This window comes from Choloepus didactylus, chromosome 7 (genome assembly GCF_015220235.1).
Source record: "Choloepus didactylus isolate mChoDid1 chromosome 7, mChoDid1.pri, whole genome shotgun sequence".
In the NCBI taxonomy this organism is placed as follows: domain Eukaryota; kingdom Metazoa; phylum Chordata; class Mammalia; order Pilosa; family Megalonychidae; genus Choloepus; species Choloepus didactylus.
The window spans coordinates 13663062-13686538 of NC_051313.1; the positions used below are offsets into that span (position 1 = coordinate 13663062).

The 23477-nt window shown below is 40.0% G+C and overlaps 1 long non-coding RNA gene across 1 annotated transcript in view; it reads right to left on the reverse strand.

Annotated features, from left to right (window-relative positions):
- Positions 1-2236: 2236 nt before the first annotated feature.
- Positions 2237-23477, reverse strand: part of LOC119540254 — a 30720-nt gene continuing 9479 nt past the window's right edge. Inside the window, exons 2-3 of the long non-coding RNA XR_005218065.1 lie at positions 21647-21727; positions 2237-3955 (exon numbers count right to left, since the gene is read on the reverse strand). This is a non-coding gene — a long non-coding RNA (uncharacterized LOC119540254). The remainder of the gene's footprint in view (positions 3956-21646; positions 21728-23477) is intronic.

Sequence of the window (23477 nt, forward strand, 5' to 3'; positions counted from 1 at the left end):
AGTGGCTGAGGGTGTCAGAAGCCAAGCTTAAGTTGTTTGGTGCCCCCCTCCACCCTCAACAGACCCTGGGGTCTGAAGTCTCTGAGAGAGGGCCACCACTTGAGCTGGGCCCTGCCCCCCTTTTCTTAGGGAAGATATACCCTTTAGGGAGTTATCGTTTATTCTTGAATTCCTCCTTTGTCTCTCTGACTCTCTTAACTCCACCATTGCCTGGGTCAGCACTGACAACTGAAAATACCTGAAGCTTTCTCTAATGAGCTACTTAGAATGAGAGAAAAAAAAGGAAAAGAGAAAGCCCCTTTTCAGAGCTAGTCCCCAGCCCCTCAGTTTTGCCAGTCGACCAGAGTTGTTACCTAGTTCTCTGTGCTCCTTTTCTTTGGACTCAGTTTTCCAGTATTCTGAGTTCAGTCATCTCCAAAAGCCTCTGTTTTTATTTATTTACAATTTTTTTTTCTGTCAGCCCCACCTCCTCTCTGCTGGGAGTGAACTCAGTGTACTTTTCTGCTTGTTCTGGGTTTATCTGTGTTTGTAGCTTGTATTCAGTAGTCTAAATGTGTTAATTAAAACCGCAATTGGAGCTTGGTTGAGCTACATTCCCTTGCTCCAGCAGGGACTGCTTCTTTCTCCCACAGGCAAAGTTTTGCAACTCAGCCTGTAGTGCTGGTGGGGGTGGGGCACCATCTCTACAATTTGGGGAGCTTTACATACAGTTCTTTACTGCGATCTCAGCCACTCCATCTGTTCCAGGCTGGTGTACAATGTGTGTCCAGTCACGGATGTCCCCCAGCAGTTGTTCCAGACTATTTACTAGTTGTTTCTGGCTACTTACTAGTTGATCTAGCGGACTAACTAAATTCCACATCTCCCTGTGCAGCCATCTTGTCCCACTTCTTCTTGGGAGCTTTTTGATGACTGTCTGAGCAAAGGCTTTTATTTTGCCCATTTTTAAATTGAGTTTTGCCATGGGGTAACAATTGGATTTGGTCACTAAGAGGCCAGCATGCTAGTGTCTTGCATACAATAGGCACTGGACAACAAAAGGATGAATAAGTGAGTAACTGAATTTATGAATATGAATATGCATTTTATAATATAGGATTAACTGTATAAGTTAATTGGGAGTGTATCAGTCAAGGGAACTGGAATGAAAGAAAGTGAAAAAGGTGACAGGCTAAGATAAAAATATTTAGAGGAAAAAGAGAGCTGTGTTTATAGAGATTTTAATTCAGTGGTTATTGGCCTATTTACCCTTGAAAATATTTGGAAGACTATTTTTGGTTGCAAATGGTGGGGACAAAGAATAATTTACAAATGGAAACCTGTTAGGAACTTAACATAATTCTAAACCCAAAATACATACTTTTCCTCCCCAGCCACACCTTCCACCAGACCAGGTCCTTTATTTATTTATTTTTTTACATTTTATTATTGTGAAATATATATACAGAAAAGTGATAACTTTCAAAGTACAATTTAACAAGTAGTTAGCAAATTTCAAAGAATGTTATGGGTTACAGTTCCAAAGTTTCAGTTACTTCCTTATTGTGAGGTAAACATATATACACAAATGTGGTAACTTTCAAAGTACGATGTAACAAGTAGCTATAGAGCAAATTTTTGAAGCATGTTATTTGTTACAGTTCCACCATGTCAGTTTTTTCCTTCCAGCTGTTCTAATACCCAAGAAACTGAAAAAATATATATATAAAATTTCAGTATTTGTAATCATTTGTTAAATCCTATCTTGTCAGTTGCTACCCATCTGTCTCTCATTTTGATCACTTTCCCAGTCCTCAAACCACCCTAACTTGTTCATATTGAAAAGGGGTGTAAGGATTGTGGGGAAGATACATCTGGTGGATGTTCTTGCAGAGGTTGTTACTTATGTGTTTTGGGACTTATCTGGCATAGGAACACTCTGGGGAATTTAAGGTTCTGAAAAGTAAACTTTATGAGTGAAACTTTTATAGAAAGACCAGGTCCTTCATAGCCAATGAAAACCATAAAACAAGAGACAAATCAAGAAATGAGAGTTCTTTACTTATCTATTTTGATACAATAAGCAATAGTAAAACAAATTTTAAAAAAATACCTATCATTCACTGAACACACATTTAGACAGCACCTTGTGTTTAGGGCTTCTAGAAATTAAGAAAACTAGACCCTGAATTCAAGGAATTTACTCTCTAAAGGAGGAAGAAATCAAGGATGCAAATTAGTATTGACACAAGACAGACTCCAAGGTAAATAAGGTAGTTTAATTTACTTTATTTTTGGTAAGAGTTGTATCAGTTATAGTTCAATCCTAGAAAGAGAATATAGAGAGAAAGGGAGGGAGGAAGGGGGGAAGAGAGGAAGAGAGAGAGAAAGAGAGAAAGAGAGAGGAGAGAGAGACTGTTTTGTTGCAAGAAATTGATTACATGATTGTGGAGGCTGGTAAGGCAAGTGCAAAATCCCTAGGGCAGGGCCCCAGAAAGAGCAGGCTGAAACTCCCAGGCATCACCTGAAGCTGCTATCCACAGGCAGAATTTCTCTTTTTTTTCAGGGAAGTCTCAGTTCCGAGATCAACATTTTTCAACTGATTGATTCAGGCCCATCCAGATTACCTAGGTAACCTCCTTTACTTAAAGTCATTTTATTATGAATTTTAATCACTTCTACAAATTATCTTCACAGCAGCATGCATATTGGTGTTTGATTGAATAACTGGGGACTACAGCCTAAGTTGACACTAAACTGATCATCATGGTCCACCTCATTTCAACTTGTCATCCATACAAATCTCCTCAAACCATACTTAATCTCCAAATAAAGAAAATAACAAAGTCTTATTTCCACCAACATGATGCACCTGTCTTCCATACAACTGAAATACTTTCCACAAAAGAGGATGCAAAGTCCTTGGGTGATGTTCACTTTTCTCCTTGATAACCAGTATTTTAAATACTGGGATCTAAAGTGAAATATTATTAATGCATCTTATGTTGGATGATGAGGGAATAAAAAAGGACAGAAAATAAAAATATTTGGTTATTATACACACATTTTCATAACAAAATAAGAAAGAAAGACTCATAAATACTCATACTCAAATAACAATATAAGGAAGAAATAAGGAGAAGTTCTTATTTCAGCAACACGTGCCTTGGTTTATAATGACCTTCTTCCACTACCCATTCCATGTTCCCTTTGCTCTCAGCAAGTACCACAACTGGTCATGGTATTGTGCCTGGTAGGGTGTCCCAAACACCAATTTCTGAAGGGCTGGGGCCATTAGCAGTCCTGCCTGAATGGGATTTTTGAGGTTTTCCATTGACTTTAATCACAGGGTCTGGTAGCATTAAGAGACCCCCTAAAGGATTTTCTGTATTCCAAACATACTCTTCCTTATCTCAGTGCAGTCGCAACTCAATTTCCCTTTGGTAATCAGGATCAATCACCCCAATCAATACAATAACTTCTTTATTTGCCTGTTGATTCAGATGCATGAGGAGCCCAAAGTGGCCGAGTGGCAGTCTCTGCCTCTAGTTAATAGATTCATTGTTGTGTATCCTGGTTGAAGCACTCCTCTTTAGGAACTAAGATTTTTTGACCAACAGAGCTTCAGATCATAGAGGTAGAAGGCAAAAATCTTGCTACTGGATCACTAACAGTAATGTTGTTCAGAGCCAATCCAATTTCCATCTGTTGATTCCTGGACCCATGAACCCTGGCTATGGGAGAAATAGCACCATATAATGAACACTAATTTAAAGTATATACAGACTCCTGGATGATGTTTTCCCAAACCTGCAAGGTACTCACCTAGTTGATGTTGTGACCGTGTCTTTAAGAGGTCATTCCAGCATCATATCAAACCAACTGCTTCACAGTGATGGAAAACATCGTAAGACCAGTGAATTCTGTGAACATCGGCCCACTTGTGGTGAAGTGTGTTCCTTGGTCAGAAACAATGCTGTATGGAATACCACAATGATGGATAAGGCATTCTGTAAGTTCATGGATGATAGTTTTGGTATAAGCATTACATTCAGGGAAGGCAATTCCACATGCAGAGTGTCTATTTCAGTGAGAACAAAGCACTGCCCCATCCATGATGAAAGCAGCCCAATGTAATCAACCTGCCATTAGGTTGCTGGCTGATCACCACTGGAAAACCCAGGGAATGGTGCCATATTTTGTCCTCAGTGTTGATCTCTGCTGTTGGCACATTAGGTACTCAGCAATGGCTGTACAAGTCAGCCTTGGTGAGTGGAAGTCCATGTGGCTGAGCCCATGCTTAACCCCCATTCCTGCCATGAGGGCAGTGGCTGGGGAAAGAGGTTGACTGGTATCCACAGCATGGACCATCCTACCCACTTGATTATTAAAATTTTACTCTTCTGTTGTCACCTTTTGATGAGTATTACATGGAACACAAATAGCTTCATATTCTTTGCCCATTCAGAAAAGTCCATCCATGTACGTCTTCCCCAGACTTGTCATCAATTTCTAATCATGTTCCTTCCAAGTCCTTGACTACCCAGCTAAACCACTGATCACAGACCATAAAAGTATATAGATTCATATCCCTGGCCATTTCTTCTTTAAGCAAAATGAACAACCAGGTATACTACTTGAAATTTTGTCTTTTGGAAGAAATCTGTTTATCACTGTACTTCAAGGATGTCCCAGAAAGGGCCTGTAGTGCTGTAGCTATCCGCTTTTGGGTAGTGCCTGCATATCATGGAGAACCATCTGTTAGTCAGGCAGGAGTTTTCTCTTCCTCAGACAACTGGTCATAGGGAGTGTTCTAGTTTGCTAATGTTGCCGGAATGCAAAACACCAGAAATGGATTGGCTTTTATAAAAGGGGGTTTATTTGGTTACACCGTTACAGTCTTAAGGCCATAAAGTGTCCATCAACAAAGGGGTACCTTCAGTGGAGGATGGCCAATGGTGTCCAGAAAATCTCTGTTAGCTGGGAAGGCTCATGGCTGGCATCTGCTCCAAAGTTCTGGTTTCAAAATGGCTTTCTCTCAGGACGTTCCTCTCTAGGCTGCAGCTCCTCAAAAATGTCACTCTTAGTTGCTCTTGGGGTGTTTGTTCTCTCTTAGATTCTCTGGAGCAAAAGTCTGCTTTCTATGGCTGTCTTCAAACTGTCTCTCATCTGCAGCTACTCTCTCAGCTTCTGCGCATTCTTCAAAGTGTCCCTCTTGGCTGTAGCTCTTCTTCAAAATGTCACTCTCAGCTGCACTTCAAAATGTCACTCACAGCTGCACTGTTTGTCAGCTCATTTATATGGCTCCAGTGATTTAATTTAGACCCACCCTAAATGGGTGGGGTAACACCTCCATGGAAATTATCCAATCAGAGTCATCACCCACAGTTGGGTGGGGTGCATCTCCATGGAAACACTCTAATCAACACTGATACGTCTGCCCACACAAGATTACATCAAAGATAATGGTGTTTTGGGGGACATAATAAATTCAAACTGGCACAGCGAGCTCCCCAGAAGGCCAAAGGCATGAACTGGAAGAGAGAAGGTAATTTAGCAGGTTAGGGATTGTGGGCATTTGGGACATTTCCTCTTGTAACTTATTTGTGATTTCAGAGCCTACTCATGCCTGATCTTGTATATACCACTTTCCTTTGGTAATTGAATGGTGCTGTGCACACCTAGCTTTATCTCTTGGTGGGTCAGACAACACCCTGTTCATGATAGGTAACTCAGGTTGCACGGTAACTTGGTGGTGCATGGTTAATGGCTATGGCATTTTGTCTTCACTGAGGCCCAATGGCAGGCCAAAATCTGTTTCTCAAAAGGAGATTAGTTAGCTGCAGAGGATGGAAGGGCTTTGCTCCAAAATTCCAAGGGTTTGAACTGTGATTCACTCAAAGGGGCCTGTCAAAGGCTTCAAACAGCATATCTATCTGCCACTGACACTTCAAGCTCCATTGGATCTGCTGAATCACATGGCCCAAGGGGCAGAGTAGCTTCTACTGCAGCCTGGACCTGCTATAGAACATTCTATTGTCCTGGTCCCCACTCAAAACTAGTGGTTTTTCAGATCACTAGGCAAATGGGCCAAGTAGTACACCCAAATGAAGAATATGCTGCCTCCCAAATCCAAAGAGGCCGATTGGCAATGTACTGCTTTCTGGTTGTAGGTGGGCAGGATGCAACAGTTTATCCCTCACCTTAAAAGGGACCTAGACATGCCCCGCTCCACTGGACTCCTAGAAATTCCTCTGAGGTGGAAGGTCTTTGATGTTTTTGTTGGGTTTATTTTCCACCCTATGACAAGCAAATGTCTTACCAAATAGTCTAGAGTAGTTGATACTTTCTGTTTTACCAGGTTCAATCTGCATAATACCCTCAGTGGGCCAGTATGATATCTTGTGGAAGGGGATAGTGATCAAGGTCCCTGTGGACTAAATTATGACATAGAGCTGGAGAGTTGACACACTTCTAAGGTAGGAGAGTGTGATGGCTGGGTTCATGTGTCAGCTTGGCCAGGTGATGGTGCCCAGTTGTCTGGCCAAGCAAGCACTGGCCTAACCATTACTGCAGGGACATTTGTGGCTGGTTAATAAACCAGAAGGCTGGTTTATTAAATCATCAGTCAATTGATTGCATCTGTGGTTGATTACATCAACAAAAGGAGTGTCTTCTGCAATGAGAGAATTTAATCAGCTGGATTTAATCCAATCAGTTGAAGACTTTTAATGGAGAAGAGACAGAACTTTCATTTCTTCTTAAGCCAACCAGCCTCTTCTGGGCAATTCACTGAAGACCCTCCCCAGAGTGCCAGCTCGCAGCCTGCCCTATGGAATTTCTCTTCAGCCAGCCAACCTTTCCTGGGGAGTTTATCGAACACCTTCATCGGAGTTGCCAGAATTTGGACTCGTGCATCTCCAAAGTTGTATGAGGCATTTCTACAAATCTCATATTTACGTATATCTCCTATTAGTTCTGTTTCCCTACAGAACCCTATTACAGAGAGTAAAAGTGTTTTGCTGACCTGTCTAGCCAAAAGCAAATTGTTCTGGTGGTTTTTACTAACAGATACTGAAGGGAAAACCTGCATACCAAGTACCAGAAGGTATGTACATTGCTCAAGTAATAAAACCCCATCTTGAATAGCAACAGCAGAGTCACCACCTGATTAAGTTTACAATAATTCATTGTCATTTTCCAAGTTCCATCTCTATTCTGCAAAGGCCAAGCAGACAAATTGAATTGGGATGTGGTAGGACCCACCACACCAGAATTTTTCAGGTACTTTATGGCAGCACTAATCTCTGCAATCTGGGAATTCAGTATTGCTTTATTTTTACTATTTTTATAGATAAAGACTTCCACCTGGACTTTCCTACCCCTTTTCCTCACTACTCCTCAGGTCCTTGGACCAATGTTATGACCCTGCCAGTTGCTGAGTATGTCTATTCCAGTTATGCATTCCAGAACTGGGTGTAACCACAGAATAGGTACAGGGACCCACTGAAGCCATCTGAGCTAAAGCTACATTGATCACATGACCTCCATAAGCCCCTGCTCTGACTGGTGGCCCATAGTGACATTTTGGGCCCCCAGAAACTAGTATCAGCTCAGAACCAACCAGTGTCCAGTAATCTCTCAAAAGTCTGATTTTTTTTTCCTTTTCTCTAATGCACAGTCACCCTGGTAAAGGCTGTCAGTGCCTTTGGGGAAGACTGGGAGATAGATTAACAGTACAAATTTTTGGCAATGTAGCAGGGTTGTTCCTCAAGGGAATCTGGCCTCCCCTTTATTCAAGTGATTCTGGATCTGTAAACTGGTCCAGGTCTGGAAATTTATTGAGGAGTCATGATTCTCTGTCTTGGTGATTCAAGTTAGTCTTCTGTTCCTAGACCTAGACTCTTTGTCTTTATAGACCAAGTAAGAATTTTGTAGACCGTCCTTCTGTTTCTTCTCTAGGGACACCATGATTGAATAGCCAATGCCATAAGTCTCTGTACCTCACCATTTGCAGTCTGCTGGCAGTTAAGTCTAGTTATAGTTCTAGAAGCAAATTAGGGTAGCAAGGTAAATCCTGAGGATATCAGCATGCCTGGAAAGACAGCTACCTTAGGGGAAGCTGTTACATGTTCTTCAGGCAAAGTAGGTCTAAACTCCACAGGCAGGGGTGGGGGGGCTGCTTCTACTGGCAAAGAAGACTTGGTAGAATTTAGGGGTTCAGTGTCCTCAGGCAGGGGTGAAAGGACTGCTTCTACTGGCAAAGAAGATTCAATGTCCTCAGCTTCATTGGGATCTGTTCACATCCCCATTCCAATTTACAGAATCCTATTTTCCTTCTCTATCAATGTTTTCACTTTGATAGAACACAACATGAAAATTCAGGAATTCAATTTGTGTTGTAGTTCAGTCACTTGCAGTACGAAAATCTGGATTTAGTTTTCAGAAATCTCAGCCCTGTGACCACAGGAGATAAGAGTTTCTTTCAGGGAAGATATAGACGATTTCAGGACATTTATATAGAGCTTCAGCTGGAAGTTTGAAGGCCCAAGTTCATCATTGTATTTCCAAGCCAATTCCATTATACTTCTTAGTTTGACTAAAATGTTCTAAGGTATTAAACATATGGTCACTCAGAACCTTGCCTTCTATAGGTATTTGATTAGGAGTACCCAAGACAATATTTTGTTTATCTTTATTTCCATGTCATGCGATGGAGTACCAGTACCCTCTTTACCACTGGAAATAGATTCATTATTGCCCTTAAACAGAGCCACATTAGAGAATCAATCCCAGAATCCTAGAACCAACTCAGAACAGAACTGTACTGTCATCACACCAGTGAATCATCACACCATACTATTGTCACACCACACCATCATCTTTTGACACTGTCATCACACCAGTGCATCACACCACACAACTGTCACACCCCACAGTCATCAGAGTGCACCTTCTTCACTATCACAATATCATCACCATTATTTTTGCTACCAAACTGGATTAATTGGAAAGCATATTAGACTATGGCTGTATTTATCCCAAACAGTACCATTCTGGATGAAAAGCAAAAACCAATTCATATTTACCTAGATGATCACCATTCCCTCATAGACTTATCATTACCTTTAATCCTACCATCCTCTACTGAGCCACCACAGGCTCTCAATTTTCATATACAGTATCTCATTTAAAACATGCTACAATATTCCAAGATACTTACTATTACCTCCATTAATTATATGAGGAAAATGTGTCTCATATAGCTGATAACTTGCAGACTCAATGTTGGAATTAATACCTGTTTCTAAATCCTGTGTTTCTTAACTTACACATTATTGTGAAATTCTGAAACATATATTACTATCAACAACTTTTTACCAATAAATGGCTTTTATATCTTTTAACCTATTGAGATAAATGTGGAAAATTAATACATCAAGTAATTTCATCTGTATAGCTATTTTACATGAGATAAAACCATAAATACACATTCTAGTGTATGAAAATTTTAAGATGTTTTTCAAATTTTAGAGTTGTTGGATCACATGGTCCCTTCTTTGTCCCTTGTTTGATTTGCTTTGGCATAGGACACAAGTGCCACATAATAAATGTATCTTGATAATTTATTTCTCTCAACAGGAAGATATTAACACAGTCCATGCAAATAAGAGGCTTACATCCTGGTCATTGAAAGAGGATTGTATCACCCAACACCTGATAATGATCTAGGCAGAAAATGACAAATGATGGCATTTTTTATTTAACCATCAGTAGGAAAATAATGGACAGAAAAATTAAACTAGACGGCTCACCATAGAAAAGAATTTAAAATGAGGGTAGGTAAAGTGCAATGAAATAACATTGAAAATAACTATAAACCTTTAAATGACTTATAATAAATAAAAGTTATCTGAATTGAACTGACAGATTTTAATAGGCCATTTGTAATTTATTTGTGTCCTGATGAAGCCATAATTTTGCTCCAAAGCCCATATCCCGAATTTTTTTCTTCTTAATGAAGATAAAGTAGCACACATACCAAAAATCATTTGAAGGATGCCTTAATTTAATCCAAAAAGATAGTGAAGGCCTTTGTCCCTTTTGGGTAGCTTTTATTCTATTGCATAACATGGTTTACAAGAAAAAGTTGGCTGTGGAATAGCAGCGTATTCCGTAAGCAGCCAATATATTTGCTAAAAGTTAGTTCTTTTGGTCCCAATCACATTGCAATCTTTTGGTTCTATTTCAATAACAATAATTGCAGCAATTAATAATACTGAACTGATAAGAAGAAAACTCTGCACAGTGGTGTTCTATAGAAACTTTATGGGGTACATGTCCTACATATTGATGTGTTCTCAAACAAAAGAATTTATTCTCACAATGTACTGCTTAAACAATTCGTGGGTGGTATTTGAAGACTTTGGTCAAAAGTGGATAATATCTAGGTTTCAAACACAAATCTTTTTAAATGTAAAGATGAGGAAAAATTATAAAAGATGAGAGGACAACTTAATTTCTAAAATATACACTACAAAGGAATGGATCCATTTGCCACTATCTGAGATGTTAGCAGATGATCTAAACTCCCATTACAATTCATGACATCTCCAAAATGATTTGTGCTACTTTATTTTCATAAATTATAATTTTGTCCTTTATTCTTAAACTTCTATGCCCTGAATAGTCTAATCCATGAATTCTGGAACCCTTAAAATATTCCAAGTTAAATGGTATTTCTCTTGGCCCTTTACTTGGAGGACATTAGTGTGTTGATAAAAATGAACATAATTTTTTCATTAAACAAGTCAAGATATTTTAAGATGCTAAAACTTTGAAGATGAGTCAGACATAGACCTCAAGAAGATCTCTAGAAGCTTACCATATTGTATAAAAATCAGATGTGTAAATAAATAATTACAGTACAGCATGATCAGTGCTGAAATAGGGGTTCAGTAATTAAACAAGAGAACTATAAACTGCTTGGAAGGAGATGGGGATGAAGAATTCTCAGCAGAGGCATTCCTTGAACTGGGACTTAAAGGATGAAGGTGTTCCACAGACAGATGAAAGAGGAAAGAGCTCTCAACATCATCAACATCATCATCATCACTTCACAGCATCAGCACACCACAGCATCACCACACTTCATCCACAGCACAGAATCCTTTCATTGCTCTTGCAGCAGTTTTAGCCTCTAAGGAGCATTGTCTAATATGTGTTTTCTAGTTAATCACAAGCAAAGAGTACAAGCATTTCTGTAAAAGTTGTGTCCCTAGCAATGGAATGTTAGGGGACTCATTATAATATGAATGATGCTATGATCAAGTGATTCCCTATGGATAATCACGAGGCTCCCCAGGCCCTGGAAAAGAACTCAGGGACCCAACTCTAGTAGCTTCTCCAGAAGACTTCATCTGAAAAAGCTGGGACTTTTGGAACAGATGCCTGTGGAGAGATTCATAGAATAAGTCTCAGTTAAATTCCTGACTTTCAATAGCTATATGGTAGAATTTAGTTTTTGAGTCTAGTTAACTGAGAAAACATTGGTTTGGAATGAAAATATATAACGTGGAAATTTGAATAATTTCTCCACCTCATATGGTTGATGAGACTATCATCATCATCATCTCACAGCATCTTCACACTATACCATCATCACATTGCATTCACAACATCTGGAGTGAATAGGAACAGACTTGAATTCTGCCTCCTCTCAAAATATTACAGGTGATCATTCAATAGAATCAATTCTTTCCAATGGCTGAGGAGTTGGACACAAGAGTGGAGTGCTGGATGACCACACTGAAGGACTAGGACCCCACGTGCTGCCCCCATCAAGCCTCAAGCTAGGTGAAAACCTCCCTCCTTCCCTTCTTCCCTCACACTCTTTATCCTCCTCTCTCTTCCTCCCTTCCTCCCTTTCACTTTGACTAGTGACTTTTAAAAGCTCTGTTAGTTTCCCTCTGTTCTTTCCTTTCCTTTTCTTTCTATTTTTTGCTTGTATTTTCTTTGTTTGTTTGTTTGTTTTTGTTTATTGTGTTAGGACAAAGAAGCAAGATTTAAAAGAGCATTACCGGTAAACTTAGTGTCAGTTTAACCATAGTCATTGATTTGATGGATCAAAGAACATTAGAGTCATAGATGGCTAAAGCAGGAGGGGCCATTAGTAATCCTTTGGTATAATTTCCACACTTTGCAGATTAAGCAAATTGCTTCACAAGAAAAAGCGACCTTACCCAGTCTTTCTCCAGCCAGCCAAACAGTCTTCTGAAATCTGTTTACCTGCTCCTTTTCTTCCCTTTATTTCTGACTATTCAATACAATCACAAAGTAGTTGAATCCTTCTCCAGCTGGAATGAATTGCTCTTTCTTGCTGAATTCATATAGTTCTCATTTATTCTTTATGACAACCTTTACTTTATTGTGCTTTAGAGTCTAGCTAGTTGTTTATAAATCTACCCTTCTCTGTTAGCTAATTCAAGGCCTTGTTTCTATATTCTCCAACATTGTACATAGTTTATGCATTGCATGTCATTCAATGATTTTTAATATCTATTTATGTGTTAGGAATTTAAATAAAAAAAAATTACAACTTATGTGAGAAGTTCATTAGTGAAAGTGTCTTAGAAATCAAGAGAATGCCAGAAGGAGAGGGAGTAATTGTTTTTGGGTTGGAATATCCTGAAGAAAACTTGCTGGTGATATTTAAGCTGGATTTCACCGGAAGACAATAGAGAATTCTGGTATAGAGGAAGATGAAGGATAAGCTAGTATAGCACAGGATGGAAAACCACAGAAAGTTTGGCAGAATACAAGCAGTCTAGTATTGTTGGAGTATGCATTTTGGAGAATGGTGTAAGATGAGTTTGTTCATTAGGTAGATATGCTGCAACAAAAATAGAGTACCCAAGTTGACCAAAAAGGGACTCATTTTCTCATTCAGAGTCTGGAAGTTTTGATTCAGGCGATCAACTATGTTAGAGCCATTGTCTCTGCAATTCCAATGCAGTCTGCTTCAAGGCCACAGGCTGGCTGCTGCAGAGCTGGCGTCTTGCCTTTGTTCGAGACAGGAAGAAGGAAGAAGGAGGACAAGTGGGGAGTATTATCCAGTCCCTTCACTGATTCTGCTTGCATCTTTTTCTTTGGCCAGAAAGGCGTCACGTGGCCAACCTAACCCAAAGGTAGGTTTAGAATGTGACAGTTCAGTTTTTCAGGCTCTACTGTGAAGACAGTGAGGTAGGGGGCAGTTGGGAATAACTAATGGATTAGCCAACAACTGTGTTTGCCATAATGAACTTTGAAAGATCAGAGGTGTCTATATCATGAAGGTGTCGTTTATGATAAGATAAGGAGCTTGAATTTTATCTTGTATGGAATAAGGGTTTTGAATGATGTGATCAAACATGTGTATTAGAATAAACAACTGCTTAATGACTCGATAGCAAAGGCACACCCAGCCTTTCCTTGTAGATGTGAAACTAGCTTGAAAGAAAATTAACAAACCATTGTCCAAATATTGGCTTTTCCAGCTCTTGGCAATGATACCATATTTGGGTATGAAGGATATAATCACACTCACATACACTCAAAGACACACACACATGACATACGTACACTTTCCATGCAAATGCTACAAATAGCTTCACAGATTAATTTTTTTCAGCATTGGTAACTGGATCTAATATGCTACCAAACTATTTCTAAATAGTGAATTTGATCACTCAATTTCCAGATGGGTAAAAACCACATTTTTGGTTGAATGATTCCATTTTATTTCCACTTCCTTTGGAAGAAGCCTTTGATCATTATGCTGACTTGTAAATGAACTCATGTTCTCAGTTCTCTGGTTCCAGACAGGATAAGCCAATCATTGTCTTATTCTATAATTGTGTTTATTACTGAATAAGAGTAGCCATAATAATCATGTAGGAGTATCTTGAAATTAATAGTTTTTCTTTATCCCATGAAGTCTGAGGAAATTGGTAAGAATGAAAAGGAATCTGGTGTAAAAGCTGGAAGAAAGACTTTCTCTTTTCCTTCAGAACATTCCAGGTTTTATAGCCATTTCTCAGACTCAATCTCTGAAATAAAAACGCTCATTCCACTTACTAAAATCTGGAAAAGCACAGATAAGTTAAATAGCAGAAAAAAAGAACATGATATTTATTAATTAGGTGCATAGGAAAAGAATCAGAAAGAAAAAGAATAAACATAATTGCTTCAATCTCAAATGACAGAAATAGAGGTGAAGAGTCTCTTGGAGACTCAGGAGAATGTCAAAAGGGAAAAATGGGTGAAAGAGAGCTGGGCGAATTGGTTGCTAATGTCCCAACAGGGGGTCCCCAGCGGTAGCCCCGGAGTGGGAGGGGCCTGATGTCTCCACAAGCTCTGTCTGCACAAACGGCACAAGCAGAATGTGAAGCAAGCTGCCAAACTGCACACTGGGTCGAGAGGGAGCTGGACTGAGCTTTGGAAATAAAGAAAAAATGCACAGGCTGCTTCCAACATTTTTAAGTGGAAGACGAGGAGTCACTGTGTAAATGAACTGGCATTTCCTGGGCAGGTCTGTGCGGAGTTTCTGTCTTCTCCAAGTCCCAGGTGTTTTGCTACTTTTGTTTGAACGCTCTTCTACATAAACCTTGTAATCATTACCTCCTACCTCCCGCAACCAGTGAGAGCCAATCTTGGTATTATTGAAATGTCCACTGTACTTTTTTGCTTTTTTCCTGCCCTCTTGGCCCTGGCCAATTCTTGTAGGATTAGGATTCTGGTTCCCATTCTAAAAATGGGAAGAGGAAAGAAACTTATCTTTATTGATACCTATTATTTCCTACGAGGAAGATGTTTTATCATGATCAACTGCATTTAGCTGTGATGAAATGGGGGTTTAGAAAGTTAAGTAGTCTAACCAAAGCTAAAAGAAAGCACAAGAAAGAAGCACAAGAGTTGACACTCCTCCTAGGAGCCAACGTGCCAGAGAAGCCCGGCTGAGAATTATCCCTGCTTTATAATTCTATGGTCAGGAAAGACCTGATTATGGATTTCCAAAAACTTGAATGGGTATTTGGAATTTCAGTGGACCAACAACACTTATCGAGCCCTCACCATGTGTGAAGGACATGAAACCAAGTGTTATGGGAAAAAGTAAAAGTAAAAATAGTACAGAGCTCCTTCCACCTAGCAGCTTTAATTCTACATAATGTCTAAATATATTGAATAATGAAAGACCAAAGAGAAAGTATTAATTATTTGTGTTAATAGTAAAGGGCAGCCTGTGTTCCCAGCCATATGGAGAGGCTGACTACACCACCTGTCACACATGCCATATATGTCTGATGGCCTCACCTTGTCTGTGGTTCTCGTTTCCATCTGTAAGGCTCTCCTCACTCAACACTCCTTGGCCATATTTGCCAAAGTCTGTATCTTCCATGAGTAGAATTTATGTCAACCTAAATTCACCTTGCCCTTTCAGACTTCCCTGTTGTATTCATTTTGTGTACCCTTTGATGTTCCCTTTTCTGATTTATAATGTGACTTGGACTACAACTTCTGTTTAGCTAAAAGCAAAAATCGTTACCCTTGTTTATGTGAACTTTAGAAATGCGAGTTGTCAGAGTAATTGATAGGCAGCTGTGAGATACCCGCTTGGGAACAGAATGAGACAGGGTCTCCTGAGGTGTCTTCTATTGCTTTGGAAATCCTGGACACTTCTCACCCTGGTACCCACGCTGGGGATATCTTTGTCTGCTGTAACATCTACAATCATTTCTCCTTTAGGCTAGGGAAACCACTTCTGGAATGAGGCTTTCTTCTTCCTTGTTGTTCTGGCAGTGTGACACGTTACCTCCTCATCCATGTCCTGTAGGTTCCACTGAAGAAGATGGCTTCCCGCCTAAGAATAACGCTTAGATGAATCCAATGTAGTCTTTGATTTAGAAGAGGGAGGACTGTAAATATCTTCACAGTAAGGTTGTGTTGCCATCACCCATTTTTGAAGTGAGCATGTAGATGTAACAAGGACTTCTGGCATCTGTTAATTAAGGTCCTGTGAGTAGATGCTAGTGTCCTGAGAAGATCTGGAGTTGCTAAAGCAGAGATCCTACACTGGCCCATCTGTCATGAAAAGTGGACCCCAGCGGCTGTTGGCATCTTGGTCTACAGGGGCCAATCATGCAGCCTGTCCCTAAGATTGTCTCAAGCACAGAGAATGAATCTGAACTTAGGGGATTTGCAGCAGTCTTAAGATATTTATGGGAGTCTGAGAAACCTCAGGGGTTCAAGCTATCCTTATTTTAGACCAACATAACATAGGATGTTTTACAGAATCTGTATTGAACCACCTTCCAGTACTTCACCACCTTGGTGATACCTTTGACCAGAAATAGACTGGGGACCACAATAAATTCCCAGGGGTCTCAATCTTTTCCTTTAGGGATGTTTTTCTAGATCAATTCTAAAATCATCTTGGCAGCTTTGATTGCCAGATTTGGACATTCATCCATTAATTCATTCTGCAAATATTGATGATGCCTCTCTTATGTCCCTACATGTAGAGCACTACTAAGCTCTGGTGATATAATAGTGAACATGATAGATGCTCATCTCAGGGTATTTTTTCAAAAAGTCTAAAACCAGATAATCTGCTTTCTAATCCCAAATTTGTCATTAGCAAGATATTTACCTCTCAACAAATTACCTAACCTGGGCTTCAATTTTCTAATTGAAGAAAGAAATTGTTTTGGATCAGGTGGATTCTTTCAGCTTTAAAGTCCTATGATTTTGTACCAATTTCATCTTTTCCCAATTTCAGGAGCAAAACAAAAATAAAAAACAAAATCAAATCAAAACTTCTGCTTTCCAATCTGTGGCTGAGCCTAAAGAGCAAAATCACTCTTTGCCAAATGCATTTAAGAAGCCTGAAATGGAACTTGACTCAGTCAAAAGAAAAAATTCAGAGAGACAAAGTGTTCAATCCATGTTAAAAAATGAACAGCATTTCTAATGCTAATGAAGATGGAATGGGTCTATGAATCAATCTGTCAACCATCTATCTATGTGTTGAAAAAGTACTAGGTATAAAACTGCCTGGACCTTTCCCAGATGGGAATACCATAAAGGAGTGGGGTGTTGCTGGTTTTCCAAAAAGTAGGAAAGGAGAAAAATAAAAAATATTATGAAAAAGGATTTTCAGTATTAGAAATTAGGGTAAAAGGATTAAGTTTATGCTTTTCCACTTCACACCCACGGGAAGTTGATACCCTGCTCACTTTCTGGATAAGCGTTTCTCCTTCTATATTGTTTTCTCTTAGACGCGCCAGCACTTGCCTGCTGGCCACATGATTCTTTAGGTGCAATTGCCACTAATCCCAAAGCAAGTTCTCTGTGAATTTGAGGGCAAAATTCAATAGAGAGGTCTCACAAACTGATAAATAGTCCTTCTATTCGTCTTATACTACATGCCAGAAATTTAAGGAGATTATGGCAAATTAATTTTTATATATATTCCTCAGTTCATGCTGGGAGATGCTTCTTATCTTTGCAAAGTGTAGGAGTCAAGCCAAGTACAAATAGGTAACTTTTCCATAATGTTAGACAGGATTTATGGGAGCCAGATCATATCTATTGAAAGTGGAATAAAATAAGCCCTTTGGTTGCATATTCAACTCAAATACCTCAAGGGAGAATTTTGTGTTATCAGATACTATATGTTGTCATATTTTGTTGGAGCAAGAAAAACTATATATATATAGTTTTTATATATATAGTTTATACATATATATATAATCAACTTTATTTTTAGAAGAGTTTTAAGTTTACAAAAAATTGCAAAAGTTACAGACTTCCCATCTAGCCCCCTACCCCCCACAGTCTCCCCTATCAATGACTTGCAGTGATGTGGTACATTAGTTCCAACTGAAGAACCAATATTAACACATTTTTAATAACTAAATTTTAGTATTAATGTTTTGTTTTTCTACCTTTACTTCCCCTTTCCTTTCCCGTTGCTTAAGCAGACAGCTGCTTGGTGGCTGCCTCTCTAGCAAAGGGTAAGACTAACTACTGCTAGGCTTGTGTTTTTCCAAAAGCCTGAGCCCATTAAAAAACTCACATGGCAGACAAAGGCAGGGGCATGGAGGGCAGGGCTGCTGTAGAGGGGATAGGGGTTCGGTCCCCAGCAAGGTACCTTGCCTCAAGAATGGTGCAGCACCCCAGCCTGGCCAAATTCATAATGTGTTCTAATAATCTGTGATCTGAGGTAAGGGAAGCCAATTAAAGGTTTCCAAGGGAATTTTTTTTTTTTTTAATTTATGTTCAGAGGAAGTGAGATGCTAGTTAGCACAAAGGCATAGAAGTGAGAGCAAGGAAATTATGTTGAAGATGGCAAAGTCCCTCAAAACTCCCTGGGGATGGCTGGAGAGGAGACAGAGTGAAGACGATGAGTGAAGACATTAGTATGAAAAGGGGGAGCTAGTCTTAAATTAGGTTGAAAAGACTGGTAATGACTCCAGGGATTGATCGGGGCCGAGGTAATGGCACTCCTCCCGTCTGAGGGTTCGCCTGCTGCATTTGGATGCGTCAGGGGAGGAGGTTGGAGGTGTCCTGAGGAGGAGATAACCACCGGGTGGTGGCAAGCAGAGGAGGGTTTTAGAGACGCCATTAGCACCCCCCAACGATGACAGATTAGAGGTGGTGACGAATAATAAAAAATGTTTAAAAATTATTCAAAAACCAAAGCTCTGGCACCTGGGGTAATTCTGGTGCCATGGTAACGACATTTGTAGGAGATGGGAAGGGGGAGAGAATGAGAGTAGGTGGAGGCAAAGGAGAACTAGAAAGGAAGATGAAGACAAAAATCCTGCTTCTGCTAGTTATATGTAAGAAAAGAGAGTTTGAGTAATCTAAGGATGATATTTTTAGAATCAGAATATTCAGCATCTTATTAATCCTTTTGTTCTGAAATACTTGTACTGGTGTCTGGAGAAGTATGTAGGAACGAAGTATCAAGCAGGTGCAGAGGTGCTGAGTGCCAGTGGCTTGGTGTGTTGGGGAGCAGAGGGGGCTGGGGGCTGCAGCACGGGGGATGTGGACACACCACGGGAGGCTTGCAGGCCATGGATTGAGAACAAAAGCCATTACAAGCTTTAAAGTAGAGATGAAACATAACCTGGTTTCCATTTGCAGCATGGGAAGAGGCTGTAAAGGTGTGTGGGAGTGGCAGGGACACCAACCAGAAGTTGGTGAGTGAGAAATGATTGTGGCTTGGTTTATAGGGATGTGGGACAGGGTTTGAAGGTCGAGTTTACAGAATTTGCTGAAGAATTTGATGTGCAGCAGAGGAAATATGGACTTTAGTCCTCTTAACTTAAGTGTAATTGATTGAAAGGGAAGCATAGGGCAGCACTGGTAGGGTGGGCAGTAGGGGAGGGGTGGTTGGATGTGTCAAGTCTAAGATGGCCTTAACAAAGAGAAAAGCAGCCTTGACGTTGGGAGCTGGCCTGGTGCGCCCCAGCTCAAGGGTGGTGTGTGTTTCTGGTGGTCTTTGGCTACAAGGCGTTGATGCCATTTAGACATCCAGGTGGAAGGGTTGAGGAGAGTAGTCTAGGGGCCAGGGTGGGCCAGGGCTCAAGATGTGAGTTTGGAGTCATTAGCGTAGACTACCTAAAGCAATGGGTCTGCACGGGATCCACTGGTAGTCAATCAAGAAGAGAGGAGACTGAAGCACTGACTCCATGGCACTCAGTGCGTCAGGTTAGAGGACAGATAAGGTAGAGTCATCAAAGGAGACTGAGGAAGAATGGTGACTGAGGGAGGACGAAACTGAGAGAAACCAACACACCAAGGGACACCAAATAGAAGTATTTCAAGATGGAGTGAGTGAGGCACTGTATCAAATGTGAGAGCTTAAGTAATCTAAGGATGATGAAATGAAGTGACCAATTTATTTGAAATGTGGAGGTCATTAGTGGCTTGAGAAACACAATTTTTGTGGAGTGGTGGGGACAAAAGCCTGTTTAAAGTGGCTTCAAGAGACAGTGAGAAAAGAGGAAGGAGAAATATTGTCTGTAAATATTTCCTCTGAGTAGTGTTGCAGTAAAGGGGAGGTGAGAGATGGAGCAATAGCTGGAGAGGGATATGAGGTTGACGGTGGTCCTTTTTTCTATTTTTTAAAACAGTGGGTACAGCATGTCTATTGCTAGAGTGAGTGACTCAATAGAAAGGGACTAAGGAATGACACAGGGGAACAGACACATCTGTGAAGGCCAAAGGCTGGGAGCCAGGCACAAGGCGACCATCAAAAGGAACACAGCAGGTGAGAGGCATCTGGGGTCAGCAGTAGATGTGGGGGTTCAAGGATGGGGTGTTACTTCCGTGGTAGATTGAATTATGTACCACCTCAAAAGGCACACTCTTAATCTTAATCTGCATTCCTGTGGGTGTTGATTTATTTGTACATGGGACTTTTGGAAGATGTTATTAGTTAAGGTCTGGCCAATAGAATCAGGGTGGGTCTTAAGCCATTACTGGCCTTGTAAAGAAAAGAACCAGGAAGCCAGGAATTAGAGAAGGCTGCAGAGGGGAGAAGAAGCTGGAAGTCAGTGGAAACCGGAAGAGTGGACACAACACGAGACCCCCATGTGACGGGAGGCAGAGATACAAGCCAAGGAACCCCAAGAATTGTAGCAAGCTGGCATCAGAAGGCAACAGACGGTGGGGGGAATGTTGCCTTGCCAACAACTTGATTTTGGCCCTATGGCTGTGAAACCAGGAGACAATAAATTTATGTTGTTAAACCAACCCATTGTGTGGTATTTGTCTTGGCAGTCTGGCAAACTAAGACAACTTCCAACCATCCTGACAGCTTCTGTTGGATTTTCTCAGGGAAAGAAGCAAAGTCATCAGCTGAATGAGGACAGGAGAGAGAGTAGACATTTGAGGAAGGAGAAAAGTTCTGAAGCATCCTCTATGAGAGTGGGGCCGTCTTCCCCTTGTTCTAACTGCTGTTAATGTCCTGTCTTAGGTAAGAAACTTCAGAATATACGTGGATAACAATATAATAAGCAGTTTTTCATATGGCAAGACAAAAACTACATATGTATATACAAAATATCATTTTGAATAGTTTCAATTATAGAGTGTGATACATACATATTAAATTTGTTTTTATTAAATATGATACTCTTTAATATGAAAAATGTTTTCAATGCAAGAATGAAATAATCACCCCCAAACTAATTAGATTTTGGCTTTGCAAAATTTGGCTTTGCAAGATTGGCTTCATTTTAGAGTTTTATTTAACTACTTTTTTTCCTTTTACCCAGATATCTTTGGAAGTTGCATTATCTAATCCAGTGGTTCTTAAACTTGAGCATGCATCAGAATCACTTGGAGTGTTTCTTAAAATACAGATTGCTGGGTTGCAGCCCCAGAAATTCTGATTTAGTAGGACTGGGGTGAGGCCTGAGAATCTGCATCCCTAACAAGTTCCCAGATGATGCCGATGATCCTGGACCAGAGATGACAATTTGTGAATCACTGATCTAGCACAGGACATTGTTGATCTTCTTGAGTGTAAAGAGCAAAAGGGGCCATGTGGAGAGAAGCTGAGGCTGTGAGTGGCCTAAAGGGGAAATGGGAAAGAAAAGGGAGTACTTGTCATTACCTGGACAGGGACCTAGATTTTGAGTGGCCTTCCATCTTCACTTCTTGCTTTAGCCTCCAGCCACTGCACCTTCCATTTTCCCTGGAAGAAGAAATCTCTAATTAGAGTAGACCCTAGGGGCAAACATAGGGATCCATTCTTCTGGAAAATACTAACCTCTCATTGATAACAAGAGCCTTTTCTCTTGCTGCTTCTGAGGTATTTTCTAGCATTTATGAATGTGCGGCCTAAAATAGAAAATTCTGCACTGACAGAGAAGCACGTCATCCTTTTAGCAGCTTACACCAGCTGCCACTGGGAATATGACCCCATTCCAGTTTTCCTGTGAGGACAAGCGCAGTGGCTTTAAATTCCTCACCACCTACTCCTCTCCTCGCTCCTGCTGGCTAGCTGAGGCCTCGGGGGCCTCTCCGAGCCTGTCCAAATCCCTCTGTCAGGTGTCCACGCAGTAAACATGCCACTAAGCCCAGCCTTTAGTAAAGCTTCTGCCAAGGGGCCATCAGGACATTGCCAGCACATGGGACCCCCAGTTGGCTCCCTTGGGCTTCGTGCTTAACTGCAGCTCCCCATCCCCAGCATCTTTTATGCTTTGTTTAGAGTCAAGTATACAGTTCCCACATAATAAATGTTGAATAATAACTTGACCAATGTCTACGCTAATGCAGCGTGGATGTTTTGCCATTTTAACACAGAAAGTAGGAACTGAAAAAGGTAGGCAATTTCTTATACAATGTCAAGTATCTGTAATGTACATAGAATCACAAGGTAACTTACATTTCTTACGTGAAAAATATTCTAAAGGGTGATATGCGTTCATTGCATTTAACAAAGCAAAAAGACAAAAATCAAAGGACCTATAATGCCGTCATCCATTAATAGCCTTAATTACGGTTTTGGTGACTAACCTTCCAGATGCAGGCAAACAGGCACACATGAGTGCACGCACACACACACATACGCACAAACACACATGAAGATATGTGGTGAAACTGGACATACTGTTTTGTGACCTGTTTTATTTTGTTTCTACTTACTATATTGTGAACAGCTTTCCACATCAACAGCCTCATTTTATTTTTTTATTTAAATTTATCAAAAAATTAAAAAACCAACCAACAACAAAACACATTTCCAACAACACAAGCAAAGGATTAAGAAAAACAAATAACCTAAAATAACTACTTTGTTTCCAATACGTTTCTACCATACACCAAGAAAATTAACAAACCATAAACAAACAGGGAAATAAGAAAAACAAATAACCTACAATAACTTCATTCCTTCCAACATGTTCCTGCCATACCCCAAGAAAATTAACAAGCCATAATCCAACAAAAGCACTAAAAAAAAAAAACAAATAACCTAAAATAACTACATTGAAACTAATTTTTTATGCAGTAGCTTTTTTTAACGTTATCAAAAAATTAAAAAAAAAACAATTCAAACAAAACAAAATAAAGAATTAAGAAAAATAAATAACCTAAAATAACTTCATTGCTTCCAACATGCCCTTATCATACCCCAAGAAAATTAACAAACCCAAACAAAACAAAGGAATAAGAAAAACAAATAAGCTAAAATAACTACCTTGCTTCCAACATGTTCCTATCATACCTAAGAAAATTTGCAAACCGTAATCATTCCTGAGCATTCTCATAACATTGAGAGTACCTTCCATAGCTTATCTGTTCTCATTAGATTATTGTTCCCCCTTCACTAGTTGAACAGTCTCATTTTAAATCCCTGCTTAAGAATTCCGTCATATGGACGTACCAGAATTTATTAGTTAACCAGTCCCCTATTGCTGGACATGCCCCCCCCCCCCGCACCC